Below are 20,591 nucleotides of genomic sequence, written 5' to 3'. Positions count from 1 at the left end.
CCAGGCCCGCAGGCGCCTCTGGGGGTCGGCTGGCTGTCTGGGGCGGCACCCCGGTTCGAACCCCAGGACGGGGGTCCTGTGAGCACCAGGGGGCCGACCTCAGGCCTGGCGCCCAGAATCTAAGTCCTCGCAGGGCCCGGCCTCTGGAAGCAGAGAAGGAGCTGCCCCTGCTGAGGAAAGAGGCAGGGGGACAGCCAGGCCCCTCGGGTACCTGTGGCCCTGAGGCTGCTTCCAGGATCCGACTCGGAGGTGGTCCTCACACCTGGAGGAGAAGCGGACGGGCCACTCACAGCTACACTCGCGTGGCTGAGGCTGGATGCAGGTAGGGTGACCAGCCGTCCGGCTTGCCCCTGACGTGGGGCTCTCAGTGCCAAGACGGAGATGGTCCCCGGCACACAGGACAGAGGGGCACCTAGGGCAGGGTGGAGTCTTGAGGGCTGAAGTGCTTCTTTCTGGCTGAGCTTCCTGGTGGAGAAGGTGATAATGGCAATGTTTAAACTTACGTGATAGGAGCAGGCAAATTATCTTCGGCCAGTCAAAGCCCCACCCTGCACCTTTGTGACTCAGTGATGGAGCGCGGCCCGGGTTGAGCTGGACCTGGAGGGGCTCAGAGCGCCCCTCCCCCTGCTGGGACAGCACCCAGCATACGGGTCCAAGGATCCCTCCTCCTGAACGGAACCAGGGATCCAGTACGTTGTACGGGCTCTGACGTGACCGAGGTCGCTGGTTACCTGGACACCTTGTTGTTTCGGGAACCGGTGTGTAGGCAGGAGGATGCCCTGCAGAGGCGCGGTTTGGGGTGCCCAGACCTCCTCCGAAAACGGCCCCACCGACCTCAGGATGGTCCCCACCACTCCCACACCGACCGGATGACGGTGGGTGCCGGCTCAGGACCGGCCAATTCCTTTCTCCCCCCAGAACGTGACATGTGGCCACAGACACCGTAGTTCCGTCCAGGGGCTGGTTAATAATGACTTATTAGGACCTTCCTGAGATGCGGGGATGCTGGGATGAGCCGCTTTTCCAGGGGTGCCCGCTGGGAACCACAGGTAAGCGGAGGAGGCTGGTTTGCAAAGAACGTGGAAACTGTGTGCACGCCCAGGTCGGACGGCAGGTAACAGGCCAGTGCAGGGGGGAGGGGAGAGGGGCCCGAGGGCTTCCTGCTGGTCCCGGAGGACGCCCACCCCCGCCCAGCGTCTGCGGTTCATACACGCCCGGGGGGCCTTTGCCCCTCACACCAGCCGCAGCCGCAGCCGCAGAGGAGGAGCCTGGACGCTGCTTGTCCCCAGCGCCTCTCTTCAGTAGCTCTCCCGAGGCTGCTGCGTGGTGCACGGGGCTTCCATCCGCCCCTGTCGGGAGGACACGTGCACAGTCAGAGTTCATGTCCCTTTGCCTCCTGGTGTCCTCAACACGCGATAGAGCAGAGGTGGCGTGAAAACGACGTCAACTTCCAAACACATCGCTTACCAGCTAAAAACACGCATGCGGATAATCATCCTGAGCTGAAGTTTAGAATCAGTTAGCAACGATTTCCCTTTCCCGGGCATCCCTAGTTCGGATCGCTGCATTAGCACATTCGCGTAAGAGCCCAGTACGCTCGGCGGTACCCGGGAGACCCGGGGTCTGGTCTGCGGAGGGCGTGCCTCACGTTTCAGAGGTCCGTCCCGTGAAATCTAGGCTCGGAGGAGAATAGGGGCATTTCGGTGACTAGTTCAGCCATTCGGCTCACCCGAAAGACTGGGCCCTTCTGTGGACGTGGAGCTCGGCCCGGCCGGCCTACCGGTGCTCTGAGGCCCCCGAGGAAAAGCGCGGCGGAGCGCGGGCCGGGCTGGGAAAAGCGCAGAGGGAGGGCGGGGGGCGGGGGGGAGGGTGCCCCCCTCCCCGGCCCGTCCTGTCCAGGAACCTGGCTGCCGGGTAACATCCCTGCAAGAGGCAGACCCCCGAGCGCTCTGGCTCTCCCGGACGGGGGGCCGGCCAACCTCGGCCCCGGGCCACGTGCGGCGCCACAGTCACCGCTAATGTAACGTTTTCACAGAACACCCGCGCCGGGGGTCTGCGTCTTGCCTGCGGCTGCTGTGCTGCAGCAAACGGATGAGCAGCCTCAACAGAGAAAAGACCAAGGTCTTCGCTCTCGGATCCTTCTCAGAGGAAAGGCCGCAGGCCCTGTTCTCGGCCCACGAGTCAAAGCGTCAGGACGCCTGCAAGTGTTCTGGAACTCTCTTCCTTGCCACCAAGCCTGCTTCGGGCTGGACGTTTACGGGAGTGGCGGGTTTGGAGTTAAGAGACTGTTGTTATCAGAGCCCTTCCCTTGATCAACACTGACGGCTTTCTTAGATAAGCCGGGAGTTTATTCCCAGCCCCCCTCGGGATCTCGTGCTTTTCTGGGGCGGGTGCAGCGTCCGCTCAACTCTGCCACAGTGGCCGAGGCCAGGGGAGGGGGACGCCGGGCCCAGCTCGCCACGACCTCCCCACGGCCCCCTTCTCTGCCCTGCGCGGGACGTGAAACCAAAATGTCACGAAGCTCACCCCTTCCCCCGCTCCCAGGAGCTCGCAGGCGTACTAATGCTCCTGGTAACTCGACAAAGGCAGTTACGGGTCCCCTTCCACAGGGCGGGAGCCAAGCAGAACAGCGCGTTGTAAGCAGATCTGAAACAGAGATGAGTAATGGAGCAATTAGAAAACAGGGAGAAGAAAGCCTTGCACTTTCAGCTCTTGGGAGGATGTGTCCTCAAGGGATCAGGAGGTATTTTAGCCAAATTTAAAAACGTTCCAACAAGACACCAGTGCAATTGAGAGGACCACTTAATCAACACATTCGGGGATGGAACGGAATCTGCTGACGGCGGAGGGCGGGGGTGCTCGGCAGATACACACCGGGACTTGCCCGAGGCCTGTCACTCCCGTGTCGCTCGGGAGCAGCACCGGCTGCCCCCACTGAGGAGGCAGCTGGGGACAGAGGTTGTAGAAAGCTACAGTTCCCTGGAAAGAGAAACACTTGAGAAAAGTTTTGAAGGCAGCGAGGTGGCCCTCGAGGGAGCTCTGGGCAAAACACTGTTCCTGCTAAAGGCACACGGCGCGGGGAGGAGGGGGGCATCATCACTGGGTCCGAACAAGCCTTGGAGGCAGGAAGATGCAGGGTCAGGGCAGTAGGTCAGAGCGCGTCTGTGGCAACAAGCGGCCCCCGGCCCGGCCGCCCAGGCCTCCGCTTCCCACCCCAGGCCCCTCAGCCGCGGCATCTCCCAGGAGGCCGCCCAGTGGCCCCTGAGCTGTGAAAGGTCATAGCCTTGAGTTTCTGCTTCAGACTTTCCAGACCGTGAAACTCTAGGGGACCGGGGCAGAAGGGAACGGAGCAAAAGGGGAAAAGGAACAATATTTGCCTCTACTATCGTGAGAGATTACCGGCCGAACCCTCAGACATGGTGATTGCTCAAGTGTTTAACTATTTTTTTAAATAGCAGATACCAGTGTGAACCGGTTTGGAGAGAGAGTTTGCCCGATAACAGCTCTGCCGTTTGCAAACGCTGAGGGAGAGATTCCCAGCTCCTGAGCCGTGCTGAGCTCAGGGGATTGGGTGGGTGAGTCGCTGTGAGCCCCCAGCACTCAGCACCGCCAAGCACACCCACGCAGCAGCTGGCTCACCACCCCCGCCCTCGCCCCCCGGGGCTGCAGACAGCCCTGAGCCTCTCTCTACAGTTGGGGTACGCGAGACAGACTTGGCAGCTTAGGCTGCCCTGGGCCCCGGTGAAGATGCTCTGCTAGCAGAGCTGAGATCTCTGAACACCTCTCTGCCGCCCTCACTCTTGCCAGATGTTATTTCCTGATGCACCTCGGTTAAAACATTTCACATTTGGACTTGGAGAGATTTCAAATCTTTTCCTAAATGTGACTGTTTCTGACACAGATACTTTAAAACCAAGGGGGTCCAAACTGATTAAAGTTACAACAAATTGGGACTCTGGAAAGTCCATGTCATCAGCCTAGGAAAGAGATTAATCTGATTGAATAATGAGTTTCATCTGGATTTGCCTTGCCATCTGCTACAAATGTTTTCCAAATTGTGTAGTGTGAGGGCGGGGCTTCATGGAGGGGAGCATCAGCTATTGTAACAAAAGTAACGTGTTCTTATCCTTCCAAAAAAGATAAATCTTTCCCCCCACGTCCACATCATGTAAAACAAACACACGGAGCCGTGACAGAGCAAGACTGAGAAAGTTGGAGGCGCCTCTGAGCTGTAAATTCCCCATGTCAGCCTGTCGACTTTTCGAGCATCGACACTTGCTCAGTTAGCACCTGACCGTCTCCGAAGCTGCCAACAGGCACAGGTTCTGATAAAGAGAACATCAGACCAGGAGGCGAACCTGGAGATCGCTGGCTTCAGTCCACCCAGGTGGCAGGTCAGAGAAACGAAGCCACAGGAGCTGGGTTTCCGGGTCCCACCACAGGGCCTGTCGGCGTGAGGGTGGCGACAGAGGCCATTAGCAGAGCCAGGGTCCGCAACCCACAGCAACTCGTTCTTCCTGCCGTCCCGTGTGGCTCTGCAATTCCTTCCACTTTGTTTTATTTTGGTTTATTTTCTTCTATCTAGTGCATTTTTCATTTCATTTCCATTCGTGTTTTGCTTTCGTCTGTGTCCCAAAACACCACCCCAGTAAATCATTGCAAGGTGGGTAATATTTCCTCATGCGAACAATGATAAAATCGAGGGCCGTGTTTCTAATCGGGAATGTAACATCAAGCAGATGGTAGACATGAGCAAAACAGCATTCATAAGGCAAAGATTAAACAACCACAACCTTTAAAACAATTTTCATCTCTCCAAAAGCCTCAATGACCTCATCTGTGAAATAGTTACAATAGTGGGGTCATCTCGTAACACTGAAGGGTTACTTAAAGGGATCATGTAAACGAAGAACCTGACGGCGCCCTTGAAGTCCAGGGGTGCCCTTTGTCAGCGGTCAGGTGCCTGCGGGCGCCCGGCACGCTCGTCGGCCGTGACCCCCGCAACAGCGTTAGGAGGCGGGCGCCGTCATTATTCCCGTTTTAAACATGAAAAAATAGATGCCCGGAGACACAACGCAAGTGTCCAAGGCACGGGGCCAGTGAGCGACCCAGCTGGCATTGAAGCCAGATAGTGTGACTTCACGGTCTGAAGGCTCTACCCCTGCTCTGCAAGCGGAGCCCACATGTAAGAAATAATGTTCATATTTTTATTTCATTTAAATACGAGAGTTATTATCCGTATCATACAGAGCAGGATACATGTGCTGTGAGCATCATTTCATAAAAGGCCTCATCAGCTCTCAAGGTAGTGAAACAGCAATATACTAACCTATTGATCATGGCATTGGCCCCAAACGAATACTTAGGGGGTACATGTCCAGTCATGTCGGAGCACTTTTTACCTTATAGGAATATATGAGCCATATTATCATAAAATATGAGCCATATTATCATAAAATATGGTCCCACAAAATATGACCTCACGTCTCCTTTTTTCTGAATAAATTTCAGACTCAACATAAATCGTCTGAAAGTATTGTGTGGGGTTGGGGTCCCCCACCCGCCGCTGTTGTTAAGGGCGTCTGAGCTGCCGTTTTCTGTGAGAAGCATGTTTTCTAAATTATGAAAGATGTGAATTGTCCGGAGAAGGATAGAGAATGAAGTGACATCTCCTCACACCTCCACCCAGCATCTCAGACCCCAACGTTGGATAAATTTCAACGCTGTTTCATTAAAACTCTTAGGAAAATAGGAATCAAGGGGAAACTCTTTAACCTGAAAAGCGCAGCCCTAAACGTCCCACGATTAACCACACGCCTCAAGCGCTGCTCCCTTTAAAGGTGGAAAAGTCGAGACAAGAGTGTCCACTTTGCCTCCTGTGTCCTGCGACGCTTGGACCTGGGGACCAGCCACGACGGGAAGAGCCAGAAGAAAGCACAGACTGGACTGTCCCCACGTGGCGGTGGCAGTGGACGTGGGCTTTGCCGAGGTCAGTTCCTAGTTGATGGGGCGTTTGCTGGAGAATGGGGCCTGTGTGACAACAGTTCTTCGCCCTGGTTGCCGTCTGCACTGGGGGCTGCGGCCACGTGGTCAGTGTCAGGCCGCGTCCCGTGGGTGTTGGGCCAGAACGGGCTTCTCCGACTTGGGGACGCGGAATCCCCAGATACGGTGGAGGGGCCGAGCCCGCTCAGCGCGTGGGCAGGCCCCCCGTGGACGCCGTGTCACCGCGCTCTCTGCCACGCCACACGGGGCCCGCAAGGCCCAAATTGTCCCTGACAGTCCCTGAATTGCTGTAGGGCATCGCCAAGGATTATCCCAAACTCGGCTCAGCCACAGAACCATAGGATTACCGGCACCTTCGGGTGCTTGAATTTCCTGAACAAAGATCCCACTTGCGGCAGGAGCCCCGGGACGGGGTGCTCGGCCTCTGGGGGTGAGCCCGCCCAGGAGGGGGGCTGCGATCTGCCGGCTCCCACCCACGGGGAGGTGGCTGCAGGGAAGCTAGGGTCCTGACTTGTTTCAGCATCACTTACCAATTCCTTCAACAAAGACCAGTCCGGTGCTGCTGTGCGAGCCCCTTGGGCTGAGCCGGGAGCAGCTGTGAAGCACCTGCCCCGGAGCCTGTAACCAGGGGTGGTGGCAGCTGGGGGCTTCCACTTTCTCCTTGGAAGCCCGTCAGCTTCTGCTTTACAGAAATGACATGGTGTCATTTCTACTGGCCTCATCCCCTCTCAGAGTTGAGTATTTCCCTGTTACTTAGCGACTTAAAAAAATCACTAATAGCACTTCTTTACCCTGATGCCAAGTTTGTCTTTCCTAACGCCTCGATTCCAGCCTCTGTGTCTCTGGAATCTCCTGGGCCTCCTCCCTGGGGTGCGGGGCCCCTGCCGGGAATTCCCAGGGGAGACCCAGGCCCGGGCGCTGCCTCTCTCTACGGGGAGGACAGACTCCTTCATTGCTCCTGCCCTTTGGGGTCCATCCTTCTTGGTCTCACGAAGGTGGTTTGCAGTCAGAGCCCCTCGATTACTCTGGGGCCCCAGGCCCTTGCCCGGGATCCCGGATGCCCCTGCCGGCCCCCGACCCAGCCCCCTCTGATCCCCGGAAGCACCCCAGCCTTTCTCACAAGCTCAGCTCCATGTTTTAGAGGACGTTGGCTTACGTGTTCCTAGCACTTCGAGATAACTGCAGCTGGACAGATTTCAGATTATTTATCCACCGCATTTCTGGAACCGGAGAGCTTTCCTGAGGCTCGTGCTTGAAAGCCAGGGGTGACTCGGCTCTCCTCACCTTCAGCGGCTCTTCCCGCTAACATGCATCCAAGGACTGACCCAGCCCCCCACCAAAATGTGCAGCCGTCTCTGCGCACTTCCCGCGCGCTGGGAAAACCGTGGAAACGGGGAGGAGCCCGCGGTCCCCGCACAGCTGCTGACGGGGGAGCGGCTCCCCAAGAGGAAGACGCAGAAGATGCAGGTGTCTCGCGGGGTCACCTCTGCCCCACAGCGCCCCGGGTCTCACCGGAAGAGGCAGAACATAAATCCAGACAGTGATTAAATCCCGGGCCGCACTAGTTCCACAGCCTGAAGATTTATGGCCCTTTTAGACCAGAACCAACCCCAGCGCCTCCCGTCAGCCCTTCTCTTCTCGCTCCTTCCAAAAGTAAATATTTTGGCATTACAACAAGTGATTTTACGGACGGTTTCTCCCCAGATCCCATGGCAAGCCGACGGCGGGGTCAGCTTTTCTCATGTCTTTCAACAAGGCCTTTCGTCAACGGCCCAACCCTTGCTTCCCTCCCCACGCGTGTGCCGTGTGAGCACGGACACGCAAGCGTAACACACGCAGACACACATGTGCACGTGCACGTCCGCCTGACCCCGTGACCCAGGACCTCGAAAGACACCTGGCTTCTTGCACCTGCCACTGTCTTTGCTGTCGCGTCTTCCCTCGTGAAGTCATTGTAAGTGTATCGATCGAGGGCCCCTGGTCAGGCGCATCGAGGGCTGGGGACGTGAGTGAGGTCACCTGTGGAGCAGCTGCCGTGCGCTAGGCTGTGTCCTGGCCCCCCGCCCCCCCGGAGGCGGGTCACAGTCCCGGCTGACAGGCAAAGCACTTGAGTCTTGCAGAGAACAGTGAACCCGTGAGCGGCTCACAGGCCCCTGACACGGAGTCGGCTCTTGTTGTTCCAGGGGCGAATCCTCCACACGGACCAGATGGAGAGCTGGCCCAGCACTGACCCTCCGCCCCGAGCCCTGAGACGGGCACCTGCCGACACACCTCTGCGTCCAGGTGTGGAGCACGTCCCGTGCATCACGGCGTGGTCAGTGCTGCACACAGCTCCAGAGACCTCTGGCCAGGCCGGCTCCTCAAGCCTTTCACCGAAGCCGCCCGTCGCGGGCAGGGCTGATGGCTCAAGATTGTACGAACAGAGGCCAGGCCGTCTCCCTCCCAGCTGTTCTCCTCTCACCTTCGCGCCTGGCAGGAAACACCTGAAACGCTGCGGCACGCCTTGGGCAGGGACGTCGCAGCCACAGCCTCATCTGGGAGGTTGTCCTTGTCTGGGGCACAGCCGTTGTACCTGGAATGCAACGGTTGTCCATATACTTCCTCTGTAAAGTCACAGCTAAAGTTCAGCTCTCAAAATCAAGATTAATTCAGCTGAATAAAATCCATTTCTAAAACCTTTTCAAAACCTACTAACCGGTGTTCTAAACCCTAATCTTCTTAGAACGCACGTTTCCTTCAAACCACTGCCCTCTCGCAGTGAACCACTGGGTAAGAGACAATCACGGCAAACGCGTACTATATGCTACACGTGCCAGGCGCCGCACCGCTGCTCTCCAAGTACTTTCTGCTTTGAATCATAGCCTGTGGATTAGGTGCTGCTATCATCATCCCCGTTTTACACGTGAGGAAATGCATCACAGGAAGCCTACGTTGCCAAGGCCACACGTCTGCTGACTCTGGAGTTCATGCTTTATTTCTTTAATTTCTCATTTATGTAGGCAATATATTCACCCGGCTCGAAAATGAAAACCATCTAAAAAGGCCAAGTCTACCCCCACCCCCAGTCTCCTGCTTTCTCTCTGACCACCCTGGACCCCAACTCCTACCTGCAGGTTCAACTTCTACTAGACTCTGGAGCATCCTTTCTGAGCTCCAGATGCCAACGCAAGAGCGCGCGAGTACGTTCCTACGTTCCTCCCCTTGTCACATCAGCCGCAGCTGCCGCGCACGCCCGTGTCCCCGGTTAGTGATCTCCCTGCCGGACCTTCTCCCTCGGTTCATAAATGTCTCTCATCTTTTACGCGTGCACGTGCGCCCGATGGACCTGCCCCAACCCCGGTAACCAGTCCGTCCACGGAACCTTGGTTGTTGCAGTTTTTGCCGCATATGCGCAACGTTGCCGAGAATAACCCCGACGCCCATCTTCTCCTGTGTGTTGGTTTACCTGTAGAACAAATGTCCAGAAGAGCATTTCTGCACCAAAAGACAAGCATTTTTACGATGTCCTTAGTGTGGACAAATCCCCTCTATATTAGCTGACCGATTTGCACACTTTCCTGCAATTGGAGTAAATGCAGGAAAAGAAGTAATTTTCTTACAGCCTCACCAACAGAACGTGTTGTTAAATGTTCTCGAATCTTTGCCCATTTTACAGGTGAGTCTGTGTTCCTTGTGTTACCGTGAAGATGAGCAGTTTCTCATGATTTCTTTCCCACGAGCTGTACTATTCACATCCCCTGCCCATTTTTCAGTTGTTTTCTTGGTCATTTTCTTGATGAAATCCGGGATTTCTTTAACCATTTTGTTATAGTAACTCCCAGGAAAAATGGAGACAATATTGATAAAGGGAATTGCCATAAATATGACATCTTATCATAACTGCTTCAGGTAAAAGTTTAAAAATCTCCCTGATTACTTTTAACATTCAACTCTATTCATCAAATAAAGTAACTCATATTAAATGCTCTACAAATTCCAGCCTACTGGTTATTCATTAATATAATAGGAAAAACAACATTTAGAGAAGATAGTGTAAAAATGTAAATAGTGATATTAAGATTCAGACCCTGAGACTTTCACAAGCAACAGGTGATTAATTTGTTCCAAGAAGCTTTCATCTGTACTCAGCTCATCCATGACCTTTTCAATAACGAGGAAATAAAGGCAAATTAAAAGCTTTTTCTTCCGTCACCTTTCTGAAGCACAGGGCCAATTATAGTCAGTGTCTGAATTTCTCGGGATTTTCTAAAATACCGTGTAGTTTTTTTATTTTTGAAGCATTTGCAACAAACTCATCATCCATTGCAGACCATCTCCTTAGAGACATGACTGAGGGGTTGCCCGTAGCAACCATCCTAACCCTCCAGACTATTTATATCTGCAGCCCTCAGATCTCAGGCAACCGGTGTTCTTGGACTGGATAGGTGCGCAGAGCTGTGGGAGACACTTTTGAGCTCCTACCCCCTGGAGCACTGTGACTGCCCGAGCGAACTCACAGCCCCTCTGCTTTCCCCGGCCCGGGAAGGAGGGGCGGAGGGCAGGGTCTGGGGCTCTGGCCCGGAGCCAGAGCACTGCCAACGGGCCCGAGCCTCAGAGGCAGACGTGCCAGCTCAGGCCCTCGACCAGGTGAGTGTGTGCGAGCCTCTGGGGTCACTTGGTGGTAAAAAGCTGGCAGAGCCAGGACACTGCTCCGAAAAGGAAACACTCGCGGTGCCGTGTGTCGCCAGGCAGGACGAACTGAATGCTTATAGGGCCCGGGCTTCGGGGAGAAATTCTGGAGCCCGCAGGAGCCACCCGCAGAAGCCACCAGGTGATCGGGGCCCTGGCCAGCCCAGTCCCGGCAGGGCTCGGGCGGTCGCTTCCCTGCCGGAGGGCTTGCAAGTGTGGGCCAGGCGACGCTTCCTTATTTGCGACTGAGTTGACTGACGAGCGTGGCTCAGCCACGGGACCTTAGAAAGAAGGCCAGTTTGCACTCCTGTGATTCTGCTGTATTACAGCAGATCCAAGTCCCCAGAACTCCCCTCTGGCGGGGTCCGAGCCGTCTGCACACGCTCGGAAATCCCTGACGGGCTCCGTCTACGCACAGGGGGTCCAGGACGGGCTCATCTGTCCCGTAGCCACAAACACTCCCCTGCGTGGATCAAGACGAACTCGTAGGCGGGCTGGGTCTGGTTCCGGTTCAGACGGGAACCGGTCTGTAACGAGTGGAGGGTGACGAGGACCCCAGCGGGCGTGCCGGGCCCTTTACGAAAAGACGCGACGGCGGCGAACGGCGGACACTCGCTCCTTCTCACCCTTCGCTTTCGTGGCTAGTTCGTCCCTTTAAACCCGAAATGCAAAGCCAGCCTTTCAGGAAGACCGCCCTGTGCTCGCTATGAGGGGCCTGGAAGGCCAGGCGAGGGAGGGCAGGCTTCCCGGGCATCTGGACGGCCTGCCCGGTGTGTCCCTCGAGGACACTCATCCCCGAGGCCCGGGGACAGAGGCTCAGCTTCCGGAGGAAAGCTTTGATCGCAGCTCGGAGGGAACGAGGCCCGACCTTCCAGACTCCCCGGTGCGGCCCAGCCTCCCTTCCGGGCGCTTCTGCCAGCTCTGTCCTCGCCTTGTCCGGCCGTCGAGGCTACTTCGTTCTCAGGGTCCCCGGCCCCTGCTCGGGGCTGCGGGGCCCGGGGCCTCCCTCCTTCCCACAGCCTCTGCTCCGCCGCGACACCCCCGATGCCAGGTCGCTTTCTCTGAAACTCCCCCGTCCACCCCAGATTTCTCCTGGTGGCACGTGGGGTCCGAGCTCCCTGCTGGGACACGGGCTCTGTGGGCGCAGAGACTCATACCCCCTGTCCCCGTCCCGTCCCCGTCCCGTCCCCCTGGCCACGGAAGAGGGGACTGAACCACGTGTGCCGCGTGGAGACCCTGAACAAATTGCCGGGTGAACGGGTGAGTGAACCCGGGACAGTTCACACGCACACAAGTTAGCATCAAATCAGTGACCGTCAACGTCGAACACGCCGCTCCTTACCATTTGTTACCTTTGGGGCGTTTTCCTCCCACCCAGGTTCTTGGAAATTCTATGGTGGAAACGGTGGTCCTGAAAACTCCCAGCAGTTACCTCTTGTCCTGGACCAGGGCCTTTGTGGGGTGACTCATCCTCCCGAGATCAGAGGAGTGTCTCACGCGGTCTGCCTTCTGACCCATTTCTGAACATCTGTGTTGATTTTCCTTTCTTTCTTCTTTAAAACTCTGTTTGGCCCACAGTGTAGCGAAATGAGAGGTTTTGCATTGTGTCCCGAGGCTGATGGACTCGCTGTACGCACTGCAGCTGCAAAAGGCCCTGGCGCTGTGGCTGCTCCTAGGAAAACTTCCTTCGTCCTGTGGCCCGAGGACCATGGGAAGCAGGGAGCGAACCCCAGTGTCAGCAAAGTGTAAAGGGGGGAGCGTCTCAGCCCCTCCCAGAAACAGGCCCACAGCCCACAAGCACACACACCTGACGCCGGTGTACATCCGACATGCAGACACACCCCGATGGGGACCTGAGTCTTCCTGACCCTGAACAAGGGTCTCCTGGAAGCCTCCTCTCCTCCTTGCCCTCCCCCTCCAGCCCCCGCATTCGCCCCCCTCCTTCCACGCTATCTCCTCCCCGACACCCAGACTCTCCGTCACTGGGCTTCAGTCGGAATTTTCTGGGTTCCAGACACGGGGCAGAGGGGGCCACAACGTGGCTGCCGCCCACCTCGCGCTAAGAGCGCGGGGACCGACCGGGACCCCCAGAAGCGGCTCTGACCTGCCGCTGGTCCCGGAACTTGTGTCCCCCTGGCTCCCGGCGGCTCTCCCGAGTTTTTCAGCGTCCTATCACCCAGGGCCGTCAGGGGCCCCATTCTGTAACCAGCCCGCAGCCACTCTCAGCCCTGGGTGACAGGGCACAGTCCCCCCGAGGTCCAGGAGGCGAAGGCTCTCTGGGGTCTCCTGCAGAACAGAGCTGGCCGGGACGTTTTCCAGCCTTACGTGTGAAGACCCAATTCTGTGGTTTCTCAGACCCTGTCTGCGCGACCCGCCATCCTGGTCCGGCGCCTCTACTGGACCTTAATTATTGGTCTGGTCACCGGGGCGTGCGGTGCCCCCAGGGGGATAAAGGGTGTCTTGCAAGCGATGGGCCCGGGGACTGTCTTCCAGCAAAAGCGAGAGGGTGCCGACCGCCCGCAGGGAAAGCAGGTCGGCCCTGCAGACCCAGCGGGTCAGGGCGGCCGGTGTCTCCACGTCGGGGCCGCGCCTTCTTCCTGAGCACCGGGCACGATTTCCTGTTTCTTTGTGTGCCTTGCCACTTCTTGTCGCCTCCTGGACATTTTACGTAACCTGGGCTAGGAATTCGGGGCTGGGACTTTTCCCTGGGGAACTGTTGTTGTTATTGTTGCGTGTTTATTTGTTTAATCACTCTCATTGTTGCGCCCTGACGTCTCTGCTGAGGTTTTTTCCTTTCTTTTGACTTTTCGAAAGCCCGGCCGCCTAGGAGCTGAGTGATGGGAGGAGGACCGGCCAGCACAGGTGATGACTCACCGCACACCGCCGCGCTCACCGCGCCGACGCCGGGGCCGGGGGCCGGGGGCCCCTTCGCCATCTCGGCTGCCTCTGCGGGCCTCTCCCTTCTCCCGTGTCGCCGATCCGTCCGTCGACCAGGCGCGCGTGGCGGCTCCAGGCCCCTCTGGCCTCCACACGGGCGCACGGCCTCCGGGCGACGGGAGTTGCGGGCTCTTATTAAGCCCCCGTGGCCGGTCCACCTCCGGGAGTCGGCCGCCCGCTGCCCGGAGGGACAGCGCTCGGGGCCCAGCCAGCCCTCCAGCGGCGCCGCCCCCGGCTTGAAGCCCCCTGGGCGGAGCTCAGTTTCCCCCGCACTCAGGCGACCGGGACAGACGCTCCAGCACGGTCTGGGGGAAGGGGATTTGCCGCCCTCCCGCGCTGCTGGAAGCGACTCTTCCCGAGTGTTTTAACCTTTCCTCTCACGGTGACGCCCACGCCGAGTAGAACAGACAAGCAGAGCCCAACGCCGCGTCGTGCACGGCGCGGTTCGCAGCTCCCCGACCCCCAGACACACTTGGCAACGGAAGCAAAGACCTGTCGCGCTTGGTGGTTTGAAGGCCATCGGGGTCTCCACTCCACATCGGTCGGTGCCTGGCCTGGTGGGCGGACGCCACGCAGCCTCTTTCCCATACAAAGACTCTCAAAGACAGACTGAGGGTTAGCTTTGTAATCCCAGACCCCAAAGTAAGCGAATCATAACTAAACGCTTTTTAACTGTTACAGACACAGAATGTATTGGCAGTTCTCAATGTGGTTCAGCTCATTAAAGGCCTCCTGAGTTTTTATGTTAAAAAATATTTATTAATTTACATCATCACTTACTGTCTTATTTAAAACATCTTTAAACTCCCTCAGTAGTTTTACACTTTTACCCAGCAGAGCTCTGTAGCTTATAATTGTTTGCCAATTCTTTTTTGTTAGAACTGTTAAACAGATGCCAGGAAAGGGTCATAAAGCAAACATCGCTCTAAATGTTTATTTAAAATTATCTTTTGTTTATTAACCATACCTGTGAAGTTCCCAATCAATACAAACAGGCTCTAACAATGGATCAAGAGCTTAACTCTTACACTGGGTGCTTTTTCACTGTGTAAAAATAGCATTTTATAATTTAAATGGACCGATTAAGACATTTTCCTTTTGAGGTTGATTGCGACTTTCAAGAATTCTAATTTACTAATGTAATCCACTTCCATAGATTCGAATTCTAATTTACCAATGTAATCCACTTCATTAGACTCGAGGTACCTCTTTGGAAATGCTACACTCTGTGCAGCAGTGCACAGGACACGTTCCTCTCCTGCGAGCCCCGCTGCTCCCCGTGGTAGCCCGGAAGCTACCTCAGTTGTCCCCGGCCTGTGAGCAGCGACGCGGGGCGAGGCCCTGACTGGGTCAAGGTGCGGGATGGGGCATGAGCCGCGGGGAGATAACACGGGGCGGCTGTAGGAGCTGCCCAGTCCACTAGAACCCCACGCAGTGCCTGAAGACCTGCTAAACCCCACTTTCAAGCCTGCTTTCCACACGTCAAACCCCGTGTCGCTCAAGCTAAAGAATCAGAATACACGTGTGCTGGGGGGCAAGTGTAGAAATCGTTCAGTGAACGCTAGTCTTTTCTTTTTTTTTTTTATTTTTTTAATCTTTTTGCGGTACGGGGGCCTCTCACTGCCGTGGCCTCTCCCGTTGCGGAGCACAGGCTCCGGACGCGCAGGCTCAGCGGCCACGGCTCACGGGCCCAGCCGCTCCGCGGCACGTGGGATCCTCCCGGACCGGGGCACGAACCCGCGTCCCCCGCATCGGCAGGCAGACTCTCAACCACTGCGCCACCAGGGAAGCCCGAACGCTAGTCTTTTCACAGATGAGGAAACTGAAGGCCCAGAGAGGTGGCCTCGTTGGCCTGAAGACACACAGAGTCGGTGGCAGAAATTAGACTGGTTCCCAGGTCTGCTCGTGTCTAACCAGGACCTCTTTCCGCTCCGCCAAGGCCTCCGCTCTCTGCACCCCTGATTTTCTGGAAAACTCACAGCTGGAAGGTGATTGCCTGGTGCGGTATCCCCAGCTCCCTGGACAGAGCAGGGCCCCTGCCTTCCAGCCACAGACCGAAGAGGCAGCTGGAATAAAGGACGAATTCCACAGCCCCCAGCTGCCCCGGGCACCAGCAGGAGGAAGCAGGGCAGGAGACCCTATGTGCGTGGGTGGGGACACGTTCCAAAGGGGGGAAGCTCTGCAGGGAGTGGCTGGTCCCCTCCGCTCGACTGCTTGACCAACACGGAAGGTTTATACCGAGAGGCCGCCCACAGCTGGTGCGGTGATGAGCCCTCGCAGCCCTCGCACACGCTCCGGAAATGCACGGAGGCCTCGAGAGGTTGCGCACAGACGGGCAGCTGGTGGAAGGGAGTCTGGGTCTCAGACATTCCACAGAATTGCACAGACGCCTGAAGTCACAGCCACGCAAGGCCAAGAGTAACCTGGGGTCCCTGCTCCCCGCACAGGTAGTTTAAACGGTGGCTCTTGATGCAGGACCACCTGAAGACCTGGCTGAGAAGGGTCCCCATGAAGCGGGGCCGGCGCTTCGGGCCCTGGTAGGTCCACACGCAGGTCCCGTCTCTACTTCTGGTTCCGGGGACCCAAAGGGCTGAGTCCCCGGGGTCGCACGCTCATTCCGCTGCTTTTGCAGACTGAGCATTAGCGCTGTGTCACGGGGTCAACAAACACAGAGATCCGCAGATACTCCTGCCTGGCGACACCCCCGACTCAAAGAGGGCCTGACAACTGCCCCTTGGGATCAAAGCCCCTTGTTGACTGTTTCTTCCCCGGTGGATCTGTTGGAAGATAAATTACAGGTGATAAAACAAGACCTCGTCCTCAGCGGATGGTTCTTTGCTGAAGGACCCCATGTCTCTCAACACTCCTTGTTAGGACACAGCTTTCTGCCCGGGCCCCCTCCTGCTGTCCCAAGGTAGCTCCACACCCTCGAAAGCAAGGCCCACGGTATCACAGACCCAGAAATGTTATTTTCTTTTAGCCAACAGTACATGCTCGGGCTTATGCCGACTCTATAGTAGAGTCGCACGGGTCATGATGGCAGGAAGCTCAGGACCACAGACTGTGGACCAGGATGCCTGCCCCCTCCCCAGCCCGGTTCTTTGACAAAGGAGGGCCCTGGCCCAGCGAGGTTAGGGGTCACTGCAAGACGTCCTGGCTGGATGAAGGCAGAGGAAGCCTTTGAAGCTACGTCTCCTAAGTCCCAACCTTCCAGTCTGTGGCCTTGATGTCACACGACATGGAGGCCAGAAGTAGGGACTTATGAACAGACATAAAAGCAGGAAAAAAAGTACAATACTGCCCTCTGACAAATGCTCACGTTTTCTTTGGGCCAATCTTCTTTGCAATTATTCCTTAAGTAAATATCCAGAAATAAAATTTAAATACAGCCCCATGGTTCTTCCAAGGAACTGATTAAAGGAATATTCTGTAAGCGAGAAGGAACATCTTATTGAACGTTTTCTGGAAAACACAACTATGATATGAAACCGTAAAACTACACTTCATCGTGTATCTTCCCTGCCTGAAAAACCTTAGTGATGGAAAAAAGGGGCGTCTCGAGGGATGAGGGCAGAAACCCATCTCATTCCCGGGGAGCAGCTGCCGTCGGTAGCAGGGGAGACGAGGGCTGCAGAACAAAGAGAAAGGTGCGGGGCTCGAGGCGAAGCGGGACCGCCTCCTCCCCGGGGGGGTTGCCCCTGAGCCCGCTGGGGCATCACCTCTCGGGGGCCACGCGTGACTGTCCCGGGCTCGCCTGGGAGGCCTGGACAAAAAGGGGAATTTAAATGTGGCCGTTCGGGGGCCAAGATGCGTGACAATGCGTTCGGCTCGGCGTTTGGGGGGCCACGTGGGGTTCCGGCGAAGCCTGTTTCCTGCGAAGTGACACAGGGCCCGCCGGCAGACGGTGTTTATCAATCTAGCAGCGGGGCCCACTGACCTCACAATGGGCCAGGTCACACAAACAGCTCATTATTCTACAAACAGACACGCACAGGGCCTCCTCCGCCAAGAGCGGCTGGGCGGCGACCTGGGAAACGCCCCACCCAGGGGGAGCCCGCCCTGCGCCCGGCGAGCAACGTGCAGCGCGAACGCGGCTCTCGCCCCAGAAACGCGGCATTTGACGCGAGGCTTGTTTGTAACCGCTCCAGGCAGCTGAGGCAAAATTAGGACTGAACGCAGAGCTCTGACATTTTCTAATTTGGGGGTTAATCTATTTCAGCAGGCTCTTGGCACGCACGTGAGCATGTGTGTCCCTGAGTGGCGTGTGCGCGTGCGTGCGTGCGTGTGCGCGTGCGTGCGCACCCCTTTGAGGTTTACTTACTTGGTAGCATTAATTCTAAAAGGACACGCCCAGGGGGATGTTATGAGGTAACATGTTAGAATGTAGACTTTATGAACGGAATTTCTGTTTTCCCAGTAATTGCAAGCAGGTGAAATTAAATATGAGGAGAGAGAGAGAGAGAGAGAGAGAGAGAGAGAAACAGAAATAAGGAAGAACATCTCTGGTTATCTGAGATGCACACCGATAAATACCATTGTTTCACACCCCTGGCAGGGTTTTGGGGGGCAGAGGGGATCAGTAGCTTTTAACCCAGTACAATCCGTTCAGTGCTCATCCGGCACAGATGCAGTTTGGAAACAGTGACGACTTCGAAGCAAAGTAGACGATAAGGAAATGAGTTTTAGATCAGTTTAGAGCTGGGTGACTTCTCGAAGGGGCAGGAAAGCTGGCAAGCCCTTCGCTTGTGTCCAGACACGTTGTGGGGAGGCGCCGTGCGCAGCGCAGAGGGGGTGGGGCCAGGGCGTCGGGATCGCCCCGTGTTTGGGGGAAACGAACTGCACAGGGAACAGCATCCATGAGGCCGGGCTCGGGCGATAGAAGCACAGCCCTGCCGTGGCCATGACACAACCCTTCAGGCGACGACACAGCTGCGCGCCGGCCTCAGGGCTGGCAGCTCGGAGGAGGAGCCAGGTGTGAGCGAGCTGGGGGCCGGCTCACCGCAAAAAAAAATCAGCTTAAAAGGAGAGAGGGAGCTCTCACTTGGCCCCGAAGTATAGATTTTGGAGTAAATTTCAGTCTGAGCCCAGATCTTTCAAAATGCATTTGGTTTTAAGCAGGCAGGTGACTTCTGGAGCGCGTCTCGGGGACCCTGAGAGCTGGACTCGGCGGCTGCGTGGAGAGAGCTGAGCCCAGCAGGCCGTGTGGGTGGCCCAGGCCCAGGGTGCTGAGCACCCACGGTGATGCCCGTGGGACCGGAGCAGGGAGAACGGCGGACCCTCAGGAGATGCAGACAAAGCCCGCCGAGAGCCCGGGGCCTTGAGATCCTGCGCTGGCGTCCCTGAGACTCGGGCTCGTCCCAGGATCACTGCGCAGAGGGAAGGGGGCCTGCGAGGGAGGGAGGTGGTCCTCTCTCTGGCCCCAGGAACTGCGCGAGGACCTTATGTGTACAGACAGTCACTGAGTATTTGTCGCACCAACGACCGAATGTCCGAACAAGGGGACCCGGGAGCCCGGGGCCAGGCTGCAGAGAAGCCACGGGCGTCAGTGCCCTCGGGGGAGCAGGGACAGTGCGGAGTCGGCTGGCGCCCCGCCCCTGAGGGCTCCTCGCCCGGCGCCCTGCTGCAGGCTCCCCCGTGGGTGTGGGCATGGGAAGGCCTTGGTGGGGCCTGGAAGCAGGAGGGAGGGAAAAGCGAGGGCATTTCTTCCTCTCCCTCTGTTATAATTCTTCAGGAAGCAGGCGGTTGGCATCAAAGCTTGTTCAACACCCCGAGCTGGTAAGAGCGTGGGACGGGCCCTCGCGCCTGCTCCGGCGGGGATGCAGGTGGCACCAGAGTTCTGGGGGGCAGCAAGTGGCATCCATCATTGTTTAGGAGATGCAGACCTTTGACTCCAGCAATTAGGAATCTGGAGATTGAGAGTCTAGGAACCTAAGAATCTGTGAATCTTTCTAGAGTCTGGGCATCTGTCTCACCAGTAGCTGTTTTATACCCACAGGCATCCAGGGGTGCCCGAGTGAGATTAGAGACAATGCAGCTCTCCGTCGGTAGGGGCAACCTGAAATGAATTACAGTCTGTGCAGACGACGTTAGGTTCGCATGCTCCCCAAAGCGTGAAGTAGATCTCGCCTGTACTGAGCCGGCGGGGAGCCGCTGGCCTGAGGGGCTGGTCCTCCCAGGGCAGTGAGTACAGGCCCCCGGCCCCCTCCACTCAGCAGGCGAGCGCTTGTCAGCGCACCTCTGTCTCGGCAGCAGTGGCGTTTTCTGCTTCGAAAATCATCTAGGGTGTGAAGCATGGGGGTCCTTCGACCCACATCTTCGTCATGGAAACTCCAGTTTCAGTAAACGCTCTTAGGTAGAAGAAGAGGAGACCCCTCCGTTTTGGGGCATTTTCTTAGTCAGAGTTTAAACAGCCGCTGACTCTCACCAAGTATCTTTCCCGAAGGAAAAAGTCATCATTTCAAACAGCAGCGCTCCGATCTACATGCCGCTGCTACGAAGTGGAGTGAAGTACACCAGCCGGATTGAAAGAAAGGTCCCTGAGCTGCTGCCTCCGACGCGCGGCTCGCACGACACAGACACGGGCAGGGCCAGACCCTGGATTGGGATCCTGGTAAAGCTCAAGGTCTTAGTTTGCGTAAAATCATAAACACTTAGAGATGACAGACATTCTAAGATTTTTTTAAGCCGTTTGTTCGTGGATCCCTCTACGGCCGTCTTGCACCGGGGGGCCTCCGTGCTGGGGTGGAAGAAAACTTACACTTTTCCCAGGAACCTGCTTCACTTTCAGAAGCACCTGGAACAGGGAATTCTCCCGAGCTGCCCCTGCTTCTCGTCTCAGAGCCAAAAGGACGACTAAAGCTCACCATTCGTACAGTTAGAAGGTAACGGAGCAACGACTCACCACATCTCCTCGCTCGTCAATTTATCATCAGAGCTGATGGGCTTGCTCGTCTGCACCAGGGACTGTGTCCAGGTGAGGAGGA

At 56.8% G+C, this 20,591-nt stretch overlaps 1 long non-coding RNA gene across 2 annotated transcripts in view; it reads left to right on the top strand.

Annotated features, from left to right (window-relative positions):
- Window positions 1-20,591, top strand: part of LOC136792054 (uncharacterized) — a 298,855-nt gene that overhangs the window by 251,843 nt on the left and 26,421 nt on the right. The window contains exon 3 of one of the 2 annotated variants that reach the window (XR_010835208.1): window positions 13,486-14,768. The exons of the other annotated variant lie outside the window; for it this stretch is intronic. This is a non-coding gene — a long non-coding RNA (uncharacterized lncRNA). Of the gene's footprint in view, window positions 1-13,485; window positions 14,769-20,591 lie in introns of those variants that run through there. 2 annotated transcript variants of the gene reach the window in all.

The sequence above is a fragment of the Kogia breviceps genome, chromosome 10 (genome assembly GCF_026419965.1).
Source record: "Kogia breviceps isolate mKogBre1 chromosome 10, mKogBre1 haplotype 1, whole genome shotgun sequence".
NCBI classification, from domain to species: Eukaryota; Metazoa; Chordata; class Mammalia; order Artiodactyla; family Physeteridae; genus Kogia; species Kogia breviceps.
Note: the sequence above shows the minus strand (reverse complement) of the source record. Positions and strands in the feature narration are given on the sequence as shown.